This window comes from Protopterus annectens, chromosome 1.part1 (genome assembly GCF_019279795.1).
Source record: "Protopterus annectens isolate FY-2018-M chromosome 1.part1, PAN1.0, whole genome shotgun sequence".
NCBI lineage: Eukaryota > Metazoa > Chordata > Ceratodontiformes > Protopteridae > Protopterus > Protopterus annectens.
In genome coordinates this window covers 677,802,751-677,817,451 of record NC_056726.1, presented here as the reverse complement: position 1 = coordinate 677,817,451, position 14,701 = coordinate 677,802,751, and positions in this window count along the sequence as shown.

Here is a 14,701-nt window from a genome sequence, read left to right as displayed (position 1 = left end):
GTGGCACCAGTAATTTTAGTTAAGAGGACACATATCTTGCATCTCCCTTTCTTCAGAAGAAAAAAAATACCTTGTGTGATAGAATTTTGCAATACACTTCAATAAAGTCAATAAATTGTATACTATCTCTTTGATGTGCTTACATGTGTTCCTTCATTTTTGTCATTCTCTGTTTTTTTAAACCGTGTTTCTGAGTAGTATCCCCCATCCCGACTAAAAGCAGAGTTATGTGCTGTTTGGTATTCGACATTTATGCTAATTAGATGCCTACTTTTTGTCTGATGTTCTTACCTTCTAGGGGCTGTTGTTCCTGTTTTCAATGTTCGCAGGTTGAGACGTCTGCTCATAGGATCTCTTATTACACTGTCTATTTGACAGACTTGCAGTATGCACATATGACCATTCCCACAGTTCAGTGTTGATAGACATTTGCCATTACATTCAAGTTCCAGTTACCTAAAGGCAAACATCGGATCCTATTCATATAAGCAGTGATTATTCTTCCATAGCACTGATAGAGTTACACTTCACAAAACCTGATTAGTACAGGACTGTCTGAAATGTGAATGTATCTCATAGGTACAAGATCATTGTCACACACATCTAAACAGATTATTATTATTATTATTAGATTGATGGCTGAAAATACATAGGGGTACATGTGATTTTATTACTACTATTGACTCATTCAATTGGGACACTATCATGTCATAACTCTGGTAAGTGCCTAAGAAATTTGAAAAAATCTTAGCTTTTGCAACAGCATTTACATTTTGTAACAAATGGGTAATCAGATTGCTAGACTAATGAACCAAATGTCTATATGCTTTCATGTTCCAATCTTATATGTTTCTTTTCCTCATCTTCATTTAGGATACAGTGTCTCTTCTCGAGGTCTTACTGCAACCATAAGCCTCACTTATAGGAAATATTTTGTTTTCAAAGCAATTCATACCAGTGACCAACTTACTGAAGGCTGTGCCCCAGGTGCTCCTATAAATTTATGAATAACAGTAAAAATATCAGATCTTTCATTTTTATTTATAGTCTGTTTGCATTTTTCACTGGTAGGGTAAAACACAATTAAGCTATGTTGCTGATGCAGTGTGCCTCTACTCAAAACATGAAATAAATAGTAAATTATTAAAAACGTATCAGGAAAAAGCCTACCTCTCAACTCTTAGCACAGAAAATCTGGACAAAGTCAAAAATATTGAGGGTCAAAGTTCCAAAAACAGAGACAGATTTTAAATATTGGACTTATGACCTTAGAAAGTTATTAGAAAAAGTGCTTTGTGTTATCAAGCCTGCAACTCAAATGTCTGCCGTTATTTAGAGACTTCAATCATTGGTGACTTGTCAGAACACCACAAACTGTATGAGGAACAGACAAAAATATGAGGTAAAAATCTGGATATTCTGCAAAAACCATGGACAGGTGAGATGTATGGTAAACATTGCCTGTTGTAATAATTTAGTTACTTCACTTACCTACTTAGTGAAATAGATAGATTAGATGGATATGTAGATGGAAAGAGGACAGAGCTGTCAGAAAGATAATGGGCAGCAGAGAATCGATTAACTCATGCATGCCTAAAACACTTTATTGTATACTCCATTTCACACCCATACCATATTATGCCATCCAGAACGTTTTTGGGTTTGGCTTCTTTAAAGAAGAGTTGGCATAATGGTTAAGGATTTTATCTAATGGTTACAAGATACAGGGTTTGATTCTGACCTCTGAATGTTTGGGGGTTGGGGATGGCATAATGGTTAGGGTGTTTACTTTATAGACAAAAGATACAAGGTTTGATTCTGAAATAGAATAACTGGCTAAACTTAAAATGGCCAGCAAGAGCAGTTAGCCTATTATGAACCTATGAACTAAGCGACTTACCATCTAATAAATCACAATATTAGAAAGGAAAAGGAATTATTAACAAAATTACACTACACTCATTAGTGTAGGATGTCCTTCAGTGGAGAGGTTAATCATTACCACTTATTATTCATATTTTCAAATTTATGTTAATATTTCCATAACTGAGAGACTCACATGTTATTGATATTTGGTATGTACCTCTCAAGCATTTATGTACCTCTCAAGACATCTGCAACAACTGGAAAGGTCGCAGAAATACCTCACTAAAAGAATCACAGGCCTAAAGCAGATGTCCTATGCTGACCGCCTTAAAAAACTTCAGCTATACCCTGTCGCATAGAGTCTACTCCGAGGTGATCTCTGCTTAACATACAAGGCCATGTCAAACCCAGAGGTGTTATACATGCTACACTTAAAGAAATCCCAATCCCTCAGAGCCACACGTTCCAGGGATCTAACCCTTGTCATCACCATAAACAAAACATGCTGGAGGGATAGTTTCCTGACCCAGAGACTGCCCAGACTCTGGGATAGACTGCCCATACATGTCAAGCAGTGCACCTCTATGGCCCTCTTCAAATGGAACCTTGATGATTGGATGGGAGAAAGGAAATTCAGCCCAGGGATCACATCAGTCGCCCTGCTAGACAGGGGTCTAGGGAAGTAAATAGTGTGGGAAGAAATAGCCAGGGAATTGTTATGGCTAGGCTTGTATAGGCCCTAAGGCAGATAGCCTAGTACCAACCTATGAACCTGTGACATAGGCAACCTTGCCACTATGCATATGGTGTAAAACACCCATGTGAGAAACAGGACAGTTCACTGCCAATGCTGGTTTATCTGAAAATATTGATTGATGTTTGCTAGTAATTATGAAAATAAGCAATATATCCATATGTACTTAATAGTTCAAAACCAAGTGACTTACAGACTGGTACATGCCATTAAGTGAAACCTTAGATGCTGTTGAAGAAAACTGTCTTTGATATTTGCATTGTAAGTTGCACAACCTGTGAGATATCCAGTATTACTTGTTTTGCTAATTATGCAATTAGGCATATGTTTTCATATTTTTGTAAATATCTCAGTATGCATGCACTTATAGTGGACATTCTTGTGGTCATGTGAAAGCTTATGTCTGGTTAAAAAATGTTCCAAAAATATGTCTAGTTTGTTTTGAAGATATGAAAATTTGTTTGTGAAAGTTCACAAAAAATATAATTTGGGTTTTGTGTACATTATAATATATTACAATATTTATGGGAAAAGACTATGAATGTACTGATTATTATCACTTTAAATATTTCTTACTGATAAAACTGATATTTGTAAAGTTTTAATAGCTTTCATTGTTCACAAAATAATTAACATTTGTTTTTTCTTGTGCTTCTTAAATGTATTTTTCAGAAAATGCTCAGAATGCAAGATGTGTGTAGGCTGCAAGAGGTGTGACATTCCATACCATGTAGGTGTTAAGGAGTTAAACATGAAAGGTAATTAGATTGTGGATCTGGCAGACAGGGCAGAGGATTATGGCTATGAGTTGCTAATGAGCTGTTTCCTGTAGGCCACTGTTTAATTCCTTCAGCGTCAGGTTGCCTACTGTCTAATTCAGATTGTGTCACTCAACCAGAGAGTGCTCTGTAACAATTGGGAAATTGAGATAGGCTTCTCAGCAGTCTCCATGACCACACATGCCTAGTAATAACCTTTGGAATTATGAATCTATAAACACCATTGCTGTGATGCTGTCCTGCAAATGCCTTCTTCTTGATTTCACAAAAGATGAGGCAGTGCTAGAAGGGGTCAAAAGTGAAATGAGTGGAATGTGTCAGGATTATGCGGGTACCAAGTTTGTTAAGGCAAGAGGGTGAAATCATGCAACATCCTTGATATGTTGAGGTACATAGCTAAAGGTAGAAGGAATAATATTTCAAAAGAACCTTTGCTGCTGTTGAATGCAGTAAGAAATCACTTTAACCCTAAGCAGGTATACACCTTGGCCAGGATTTTTAACAGCAAGCATCAGAAATTCTGTCATTCATTGTTTAAACAGATTCATGTTTCACTGAACCTGATATCACAGATTACAAATACAGTTTTATAAAATCAGTGTAATTTATTCACAGAAGATTGTGTTTTATCACTTTGCATCAGCCTCAGGATTCAGGCTGCCAGAAATGTGCTGCAAGGAGTTACAGCACAGTAATACTTGCAATTCAAGGCAAAGCCAAGACACAGATCTTTTATAGAGGTAACATGGAATATATGCAGGTGGGTAGGAGCTGTATGCTGGTGGTGTGTTTATACTAATATACAGTCCTTCCTCATATTATACCTGTGCAGCAAGAAGAAATATATTCATTATTACTGCCAATCGTACTTGAGGAATGCAGGGCTGCCCCTAATATAATGGTGTAATGGTGGGAATCTAGGATTCACAGACATGGTAAGGTTGCACTGAGCTACCCCTGATTAGTAGCTCTTTAACATATCCCTTAATCAAAGAATGGCCTACCAATCCTGGCATGCTAGTCTTCCCTCTACCAGTTCAAGCATTGCATTTGCACAGGTGCTTTCCAACCTGCACAGATATATACATATGGACACCCATGCAGAGTCACACACACACATTCCCAGACATTCACATGCACACACACAAACACACACACATCAAAGCAGCTGCAAGCCTGCCCCTACAAACACACACACACATGCACACACACACACACACACACACACACACACACACACACACACACACACACACACACACACACACACACACACACACACACACACACACACACACACACACACACACACACACACACACACACACACACATGAATGGCTTACTATACTGTGGAAGCTGCATAGTAAAGGTTTTTACAGTGCTGTATACTTTTCTGAATCCCAGGATATGTTTGCTTCTTATTGTACTAGGCATGGTTTGCAGCTGTCACAAGACTCTTGTAGTTATTGCATGCTGAAAATTAGACATAAATACATTTTCATGCAACTTGTGTGACTTGGATATCCCATCACTGCCCACCAAATGTGATGACCCTCCACTGGGCCAGTAATCAAGGAGCCTCAATCCTCACCTTTGGCAACAGTGGGGGATGTTCACTGAGAGGATGACAAGTGCACACACCATATTTCCAGATGCAGCTCTCTGCATCAAGTGCAAATTTCCTTAAGAGCACACAGAGACCACAGTTAGTCCAGAGCTGGTTTCTCCCTCTCTTCCAGATCCCCAGTAAGTCTCCCAACTGGCACAGCTATAGAGTTGAGATCTCAGCTGAGTGACCAAGCCAAGACCTCCAGCACCCTCTCTGTCCAACCAGTGCTTTGTGTCCCTGCCCAAGTTGCTGACAAACACACACTCTTTGAGGCTTGATTTACACAGATACCTGGGAGAGGCTGGCACAGGTTTATTAGCTATATCGCCTTCTGCCTAAATTATAAGGTAGTGATCACTGCCACCAGTCACTCCTTATCAGCTACATTAGGTCACTTAACAATGGATGCCCAATCTGACTGTGTAATGTTAATACTAATGCAAATGGCAGTTTGACCAAGAGCAATGCTAATAGGAGTGGCCCACGCAGTGTCACCAAATAAATATGCAAACACTCTCAAAACTTAAATATCTCCACACAGATCAGCCACAATGAAAGGTTTAAATATATTTAATAATAAATGATAAAATAACAAGACAATACTAAATATATATTCACAGTGACATCAGAGTTCAAAACCACAGGAAATATTTAAAACAACATTGCAGGACTGTCTCAAATAAATAAAGAAAAATATCTAAACTAAGCTTCACTATGTTCCTGACTGAATCGAAGAGAATTATACTATAAACTAAGAACTGACTAATAGAGAAAGGCAGATGTGGTGAATGGATCTTCCAATTGTTGACAGGTCCAAGACAGAATACAGAATGCCATGTCTCACTAACAGACTTCTCAAGTTAATATCTAAAATATTACTGCTGGGGTAGCTTACAGAATGACATTATTTCTGGTCACCTGACTTCTAATTCCCAGGCCAAATTCCCCATTGCTAGAAGTTGGCAGCATTTAGCATCTACCTGTAAAAATATACAGACAAGGTCTTTTCCTTAGATCTTTGGCAGATGCTGGAAGTCATAAAACAATTGTATTCCTACATGCTTCAAAATAGCAATTAGTTCACTCCAAGGACAATACAGAAAGCTTCCTAGCATTGACTCTGTGTCTCTAGCTGCATTGAAAACTTGAGATGTAGCCTCTTTATTGAGTCCTATAAAGTAATTTAATTTCAGATATTTTTCTGAAGTTTACGGTTGGGTGGGGTTTGAAAGACATGCGTAAACGGGCATGCCTTTGTTGAAGGTTGAACATCGAGCTGGCACCTCAGCATTTGTGAAAATCTACTGCCAATCATTAGCGGACCGGAGTTCCACTGTGGCAACCCCTAACTGGGAAAAGCCGAAAGACAACAACAACTAGACTGAAGTTAACCTCCTGTATCCAGTTTCTACTGTACAAATGAATACATTTAAACAGTTACAATAGTGCATGTATATTTCTGTTCTCTTCCAATAGGGCACACTGTGGATACATTTTAAACACAGCACTTTTAGAAATACCTTTTCATGCAACATCTGTACAGAGCAGTTTGATATACACATGACATACATTTACAATACATTTGTAACACAAGCATCTTGTATAAATCATTTTGATATTCGCTAATGACATAATAATTTACTAAATTCCAGCTAGCTGTGCTGACAGTATCTCCTTTCATTACCCTTGTGTCAAAGAGTGATGCTGCAAATGCAACTCCTTTTCATCAGAAAGACCATTCCTAAAATGCTGCCTGTCATATTACAGTCTGAGTAGCATCACATGAAAGGGCCTAGTAAGATCACGTTTAAGACAGTTTGCTGTCTGTTAGGCAGTTTTGTTTTCAAAGCCTCATGCTAGCAGATCAGACATGAATGAGTATCATGTCTAAGTTAAAGGTATGACTAGTGAATTTATGATTACTAATCTGAGACTAGGGTAGGAATTGTCACTGATGCTGACAACGTTGTCAGCCAAAGAGAGACTATAACACTAGGACAACTGCCTATCTTTGGCATCATTAAGCCAACAGAAGTCCTGGAAACCATAATACAAAATCTAGTGAAACAAGGGGTAAAAAAAATTCCTTGTACTTCCCAGGCTGTACAAACCTGAATCTAAATGTTTGTTACCACAAATGAACTAAAATACCTGACATAATTTCACAGAAATGCAAATACTCCTCAAACCTTAATAATGGACAAATGTTTTATACCATGAAAAATGTAACAACAAAGGCTATGAGAAGATGCAATACTTTCCATTTTAATTCAAAACACGTCTTTCCTCAAAAAACACCCCAAGCACTTTGAAAAGAAATAAACTAAATAATTGCATGACCCTCAGTCAAGGAACAAGTAGAAAAGAAGAGTTATCAAATGTTCCACATGTCCCCTTTCACTATTAAACTTTTCAAATAAATTTTCTCATGTGCTCAGCACTTATTCTTACCCAGCCATAACTTTCCTTGCTCCCACTTCCCCCATTTCAGTTTTTCAGTTATAAAGTCGGTGGTGCTGCGGTAGCATTGTCGTCTCACAGTAAGACGCTGTCCGGTTTGATTCTCAGCTAAAGCATCTTAAGCCGAAAGACACAAACAAACATCAAAACTAATTGAAAATTCTCATAGACCAACTATACACAGCGAATCACCACCCAAGTATGATAGACTCCGACCCTGTTTAATAAAATGTTGCTATTGTTATGCCACCCTCAAATGTTCCTAAAATCACCTCTGTCAGTGACTTCAGGTCTATTGCCACTCTACCATCACTCTTGAAACCCTCAGAAAAGTTATCATACATTCAATTAGCTATGTATATTCAGAAATATAGCAAGGCATCCCCATGGCAACATGATTTTGGGGTGGTCAGGGGTAACAACAACACTGTTTACTTTAACTGATGATATTATTCAGAATGCTGGCAAAGTCCAACTAATTGATTTGGTCTTCATAGACCTTACAAAAATCTTTGATCTATTTGATTATAGTATATTATTTCAAATTTTTACTGTTCTAGAATTAAGTCAAAAGCTCTTGTCTGGTTCAAAGATTTTATCAATAACAGAATCTTCTATGCAAGGTTAGGTACATATCTGTCACATTGTGCTCCTCTCTTAAAAGGTGTGACCCAAGATTCCATTCTATCACCACATCTCTATATTTGTTAGCAGACTTTACACCAAACTACCAGTTACCTCTCATTCTAGACAGAAACAATGTGGCTATTTACAGCCCTAACCCCTCCCATGCCAGTTGAAAAGGGAGCTATAGTATAATGTTTCTCTACTTTCTAGTTAGCGACAGAAAATTCACCTGCTACTAAATACAACTATACTAAAATCTGTGACATTTACAAAGCACCAAAATCTCATATCGGTAAAACCGGTCATAGTCTATGTATTAACTATGATAACTAGAGATGATAAGTTACTTCCAGCATCTAGGTGTTTGGCTGACCGGCATTTAGATTTTCAGTAGCACATTAATATAACAAATGCCAGAATCATAGGATCATAGGAGGCTACTAAGCTATTGACCGGGAGGCCATTTCATCCCAAAGTAATACCATAGATACTCTAGTCTAGTCAATACCCAGGATTGTATTTAGTAATGACTGCCCATGTCCAGGAGGGTTGTGGATATTATCCCCGGTATGAATTTATGGTGCCCCATCCACTCACCCAATTTCCTTTTGAACAGTGTCCTAGAGGTGCTGTATTTCACATGAATTGGCAGCCTATTCCAATGACATGGCAGTTGCTGTGAGACAAATCTCTGTGCAGCAGGTAGTATTGTCATCTCACCTCAACAAACTACTCTTCCTGTATACAAAGCTATTTGACTTTCTATCACCAGGAAGCGGATGTGGAATGGGTAAAAGTATCTTTATACAGTAGACTCCCTCTTATCTGGTCTTGCTGGGACCGGACCTTAGGCTGGATAAACAAATGACTGGTTAATCAGCAAATGCATGCAAAATAGCATTTATAGGTTATAAATTAGGTAGAATAACAGGATTTGTGTTTGTATGCATTTTTCTAATGAATATGAAGTCTAAAACTCAAATGGTTGTCATTATTTAGCCCAGAGGAGAAGGAAGTGTTGTTCTTCTCTGTTGTCTTTTGCTAGGGCTATGGCAGAAATTTGATGGCCAGTTAAAGAGGAGGCTGGTTAAAGAGAGGCCAGATAAGATGGAGTCTACTGTAGTAGAATTAGAATCCGGCCCACCTCTCGTTACCGCAGCATCAGTCCTACAGGCAATTATTACCCATATCTAAAGAGTTATTTCCCTATTCTTGATAGGAGAACACCACTGCCTTTCTACTGCTAAACAAAATTGCTATTGTTGCATTTATTACTGGGATCCCTTGTTTTTAGTTGGCCAAAACTAGAACCTGTTCTCTTCCTGCCTGGACTTCTAATACCCATGTCTTCAGACTATCAACTTAGGCTAATTTCCCTTTCAGGAGTGTCAGTAAAATCAGCATGCACCCAATGCTGTATCACCAGCCATAGATTCTCTTTCATTGTCCTTATACTTGAGGAATCTCTTCCTTTTGTGCATACCAATTCAGTCATAGGTTAACTTTAGATCAGAATCAAAGATACAAAGCACACCTGCTTCCATATACCAAATATTACTGACTTTGTACTTTCCCAGACCACAACCACAATCTGTCATGTCTTTAAAATATGTTACACAAACATGCCATATAATCATAGTATAGTATACCCTTCTTCAAATCCCCTTCACATCAGTATCCCTTTCTTCCACCTCTCTTATCTTCCCTTTTCTTCTACAGTGTTGTTTTGTAAATGTTGTAAATATTTTCATTGAAATAGTGCATTTAACCACATCACTTATGCCACAGTGTTATAGGTTCATAGGTTTATACTGACAAATCCAAACTGGGGTTGGGTCAAGGTCTGCAAGTCCCCCTATGTCCTTGTTATGAGTTCCATTATGATCCCACATATGTGGTGGTGAGGCTAGATTTAAACAGCTGCCTTATGTGCGGGTTTAGTTCTTCATTGAGTTCTGAAGAAGCTATGATTGTCTTTTTTTGAATCTGCAATTTTTTTCTTCTCAAAGTTGGGCCTTGGATGATTTTTATGAGATAAGTAGTTTCTTGCTAGTGCTGATCAAAGATGCCTTCCCTTTTGGGATTTTTCACCCATATGATGGTGTTTGGTGATACATTTATACCCTCCAGTGTCTTCAGGAAGGCTGTGTGGGTTTCTGAGTTTGAGAGGGTGGCCTGTAGCATGCTACAAGAGGTGTGGGTATCCTTGATGAATATGGATACTGCTCTCAGAGCCTTGAACCAGGTCACAGTCACAGCACAGACATCGATGTCCTCCATACTGAGGAGGGCCGAGTGCATGCATTTTGAGATTTAGACTTCTGGCATTGAGCAGCATTACCCTTAGTTTCCTCTATTCTCTTTTTCCAGTCACTCAGGAGGTATCTCAGGTAGTTCACACCAGCATGGACAATGACTCATACTTGTACTCTTGCCTGTGAGTGCGATTATTACTTGCTGTGTTATGTGTTATGTAGGCGCGCCCTAGCCCTTAGGCTTCTTCTCCTTCCTCCAGCCTGGTGAGTGGAGTGGAGTGATCAGTGTGTGTCTGGCTATGCTATGACAAACAGTATGTTTTGGTTGTATATTTTATGGGGCAGTGACTGCTTTACACCTGATTTTGTTGTTTATGTGTTGTTTGTTGTGTAGTATTGAGTTTGCAGCTTTTTGGGTGTCTGCTTTGGAGGCCTCTGCTGTTAGTATGTCTTAGTGTGTTTATGTGTTTGATTCAGGTGTGTGGTTGAGTTATGTGAGACTGGTATTGTGGGTGAAGGTGTAAACTGTTAGGGTTCTAAACAGAGCAGTTCTAAGGGAAAATTGAACTGGAAAGAAGCAGAATAGACCCAAAGCGGACAATAAAACAAAAAATGGCCTCACACTTTCAAATAGTTCAGGAACAGCAAGCCTGTAACTGAACTTTTTTTAACTCTCAGAAAGTGGGAAAAAAGCAGTTTTAAGATGCATAGAAATACATCCCCAACTTAGATACATAGAAATACATCCCCAACTTATGAACATATAACTAACATTGAATCTTCAACTTCATGACTGTACTAATTGAAAATACTGTTTTGTGAAACTTCTTTATAACCCCCTTTCTCATGCCTTGTATAGATTTTATAATGTCTCTTTTGAAAAGTGCAAAACTAGACATTTTTTTCTAGTCATTGCATTTATTGTCTTACTTCTATCATATAAAGAGCTCAAACATTTTTACTGACTGGTCTGCTCTGACAATGGTCCAGTTAGATTAATGTTGTATGTCAGAAACAAATAAGAAGAAAAGTGCTCATCTGTTGCTTTGACCTGTAGTTTAAAAATACATAAAGGTTAAAATGGACTTTTTGTAAAATTAGGATCGGTGGGAAGCCACATTTCACATTAACTGATGTAACAGACACTGAGAATATTGGAAGGCTGATATATTAATGAGAGCTGGTTGTCTTTAATGCATAATGAGATGGAGCTGGCAGGTAGTGCTGTCATCTCACAACAAGAGGTTCTCTGGTTCGATTCCAGGCTAGGGTGCCTTTTGTACGGAGTCTGCATGATCTGTCATGCTTGTACCTTATATTCATTATGTTTGACAAAATACATTATCGTTTTCCTTTTTAACTAATTGTATGTTTTGTTTTATAGGCCATTGCTCCTAAAGTATACAGGACATTTTTGCTGCTAAGTAGCAAAGTAAAAGGCTGACAAATTTTAAACAACCAGGCTAAAATCAATTTAAGAAAATAAAAAAAAAAAAAAACTTTGCTGGAGGTAACATTACTGACTATATTAAAATCTTTGTGACTCTGTTATTTTGCAACCTTGAGTGGAATATTTTAATAAATTGTTAGATAATCTTCTTAATAATATTTATTTAGTGATTATTCAGTAATTTAAGCTTACAATTGACATTACATTTTTTTATTTTTCAAATTATGGAAATGTTTAGATTAACAGAGGTAATCAAAACATCAAAAGAAGCCTGCAAATAATGATATGAATTATCTGTTTCTCCCATTCACTTTGCTATTAATGAAAAGGACTGTCTCTTATGAGCTAATAGGGTCTATATCATTTACTTCAATGAACGGCATGTCATTGGAAATGCCGCTCATCAAATTCCACTCATGTGAGGAGCTGTGTACCCCTACACCATGTGCTAATTATATATACTAACTCCGATATTGCACTACAGTGGGAAAAGGGCAAGTTTCCCTATCCTCGCTGTACTGTGATCTCAGAAAAAACAGTTCGACAAATGGCATATTCGATGCAATATCACCGAAAATGCCATTCAATGAACTGATTTTTCAATGGAGTGATATGGAATGATGTCCTTTTTTTAAAGGTCATTATTGCAGTAAATAATATATAGCTTATTTTACCCATTGTAAAGGGGCAACTGCTAGAGTCTTTCAGAACTTCAAGTTTCACATATACTGAAGATTGTAATACTTTGATAGTGATATCACCAAATGGAATGAGACAGATGCAATTCTGAACAGGTCTCACAGTTAACCTGCTGCAGTGGAAACATTTATTTATTTATTTATTTATTTATTGAACATTTGTTTACTGGTAAAGTCCGACTTGGAACAGGCTAATTTTCAGTGGAGGCCCGGGAATTGCTCTGAGGTGACAACGCTAACCGCTGCACCACAGCGCTGTCCAGCATACTTATCCCTTCAGTAACTGTAAATTAATAAAGTGCCTACAAAGCACATGGAGGCACAACATGCTTATTCATTGTAATAAAGTACATGAATACAAAAGTTCTAAATTTGAATTGCTAATGTTTTGTTAAATTATTTATACAAAGATTTTGATAAATGGAAAAAAGCTATGTCTTGAAGAATATAAATGTCCATGTATTACCCTCAACTCCAAGATATAGCTTATCAGACTGAATCATTGAAATGATGATGATGATGATGATGATAAGATGCCCCAAACGATACTGAAGGGTTAATTGCTATGTTTCTCCTTCTTGACTACATGTAGGTAAGATTAAAGCAATTTCAAAAGTTTGGCTTCTTCTGAGCACTTTCTTTAGCAAGCAAACAGGGCTACTTTGAATTCTCCTAAACAGAAAGGAGGGTTACTTCAAGTTTGACTCAATAACTGCTCACAATATTTTCAAGTTACTAAAAAGGCTGAGTAGTCACCAATCCCTATGAGCATAACTATTCTGTGACAATATTATTTAGGTGTCTGGCTCACAAAGCTATTGGTTACATATTGTGCCAACAAAAATTGCACGATAAAATAATGGAACACATACAATATATTTTAGAAGCTGTTTAATGAACTCTCTTGGTCTTTTATCTCTCTCTTTCTCCTTGACTGTAACTTACTTTCTTTTTCTCTGTGTGAAGCTCTCTCTCTCTCTGTTTGTATTCTCTACAAAGTACTGAGAAAACTGAAAAATATATGATTGATAAGATTTTGGATGTCATGAGTTATGAAACTACAAGTTTGCCTTTTCAAATATGTTAAGTGTTATCTTCCTAAAGTCACAATAAACCGACTCAGGACTCTTACAGTTAAGACATGTGCTTGTATTGTTCCTTAAAAAGAGCATGGTCATGTGATCTATGTCTTTATTACAGTAATTGTGGGGCCCACATCCTCTACTTTGATATTTAAGCTCCCATATAGTATTTGCTCATTCATTTCTCTTGATGCAAAATATTCTTCATCAACGAGAAAGGAAGACAAGAGTTGAAGATTACTGAGGCCATGTGGTAGTGCTAGGAATTTTGTGCTGACTGTCTGCCTAACATTGAACAAAGTGTAGTGCCCCAGTGCTGAAAACAGTGCAAATGCAGATTTTTCTAAACTGGTTGTGACCTAAAGTGCTTATGCACTCCTTGGAAGTCACATGCTTCATGAGTGTAAACTACATGAGAATCAGTAGCAGGCCTTCCATCAGGCACAGCACTTGCAAAGGCAAACTGCCAGTAACCTGTCTCACTCTTCCCTAGTCATATAATCCAGTTTGTGGACCTCTACCCAAAACCAAGTCATTTGGGGTATTTCCATCCATCCATCCATCCATCCATCCATCCATCCATCCATCCATCCATCCATCCATCCATCCATCCATCTGACTATTTGTGCAGCCATTCAGCCAGTCAGCTAGACAGATAGACTCTAGTATTTGCTGTAGCGATAGCTGAGGTAGCAGTAATTTAAGCAGCATAGACCAGACATCCATATCTCCAGCATCAGTTTCTAACTCATTACTTGGAGTTCACATGTGTTCTAAGTGAAGCAGTGAAGCTGTGGGAAATAATTCCTCACAGTATCCATTCAGTCTGTCACAGGACCTTGTTTCAATAGAATATATCTGTTACACTTCCTGTGAGACATGTCCAGGGTCCAAACTCACTAGCTGTCCAAACCAACCTATTTGACTCTCCTCAACCTGTAGGAGCAGAGGCTGTACTCCAGAATAATTCCGGTTTATAATGCTTCTCATTTTTTCCTTGAGATTCAGCACAGCTGGGAAGGAACCTGATTTCCAGTACTTGTATCAACAAATTCATCTTTTAGTCACTGGACAAAAAGTTAACGTCCATAGCTGAGGGCATAGAATAACTGCTAATTC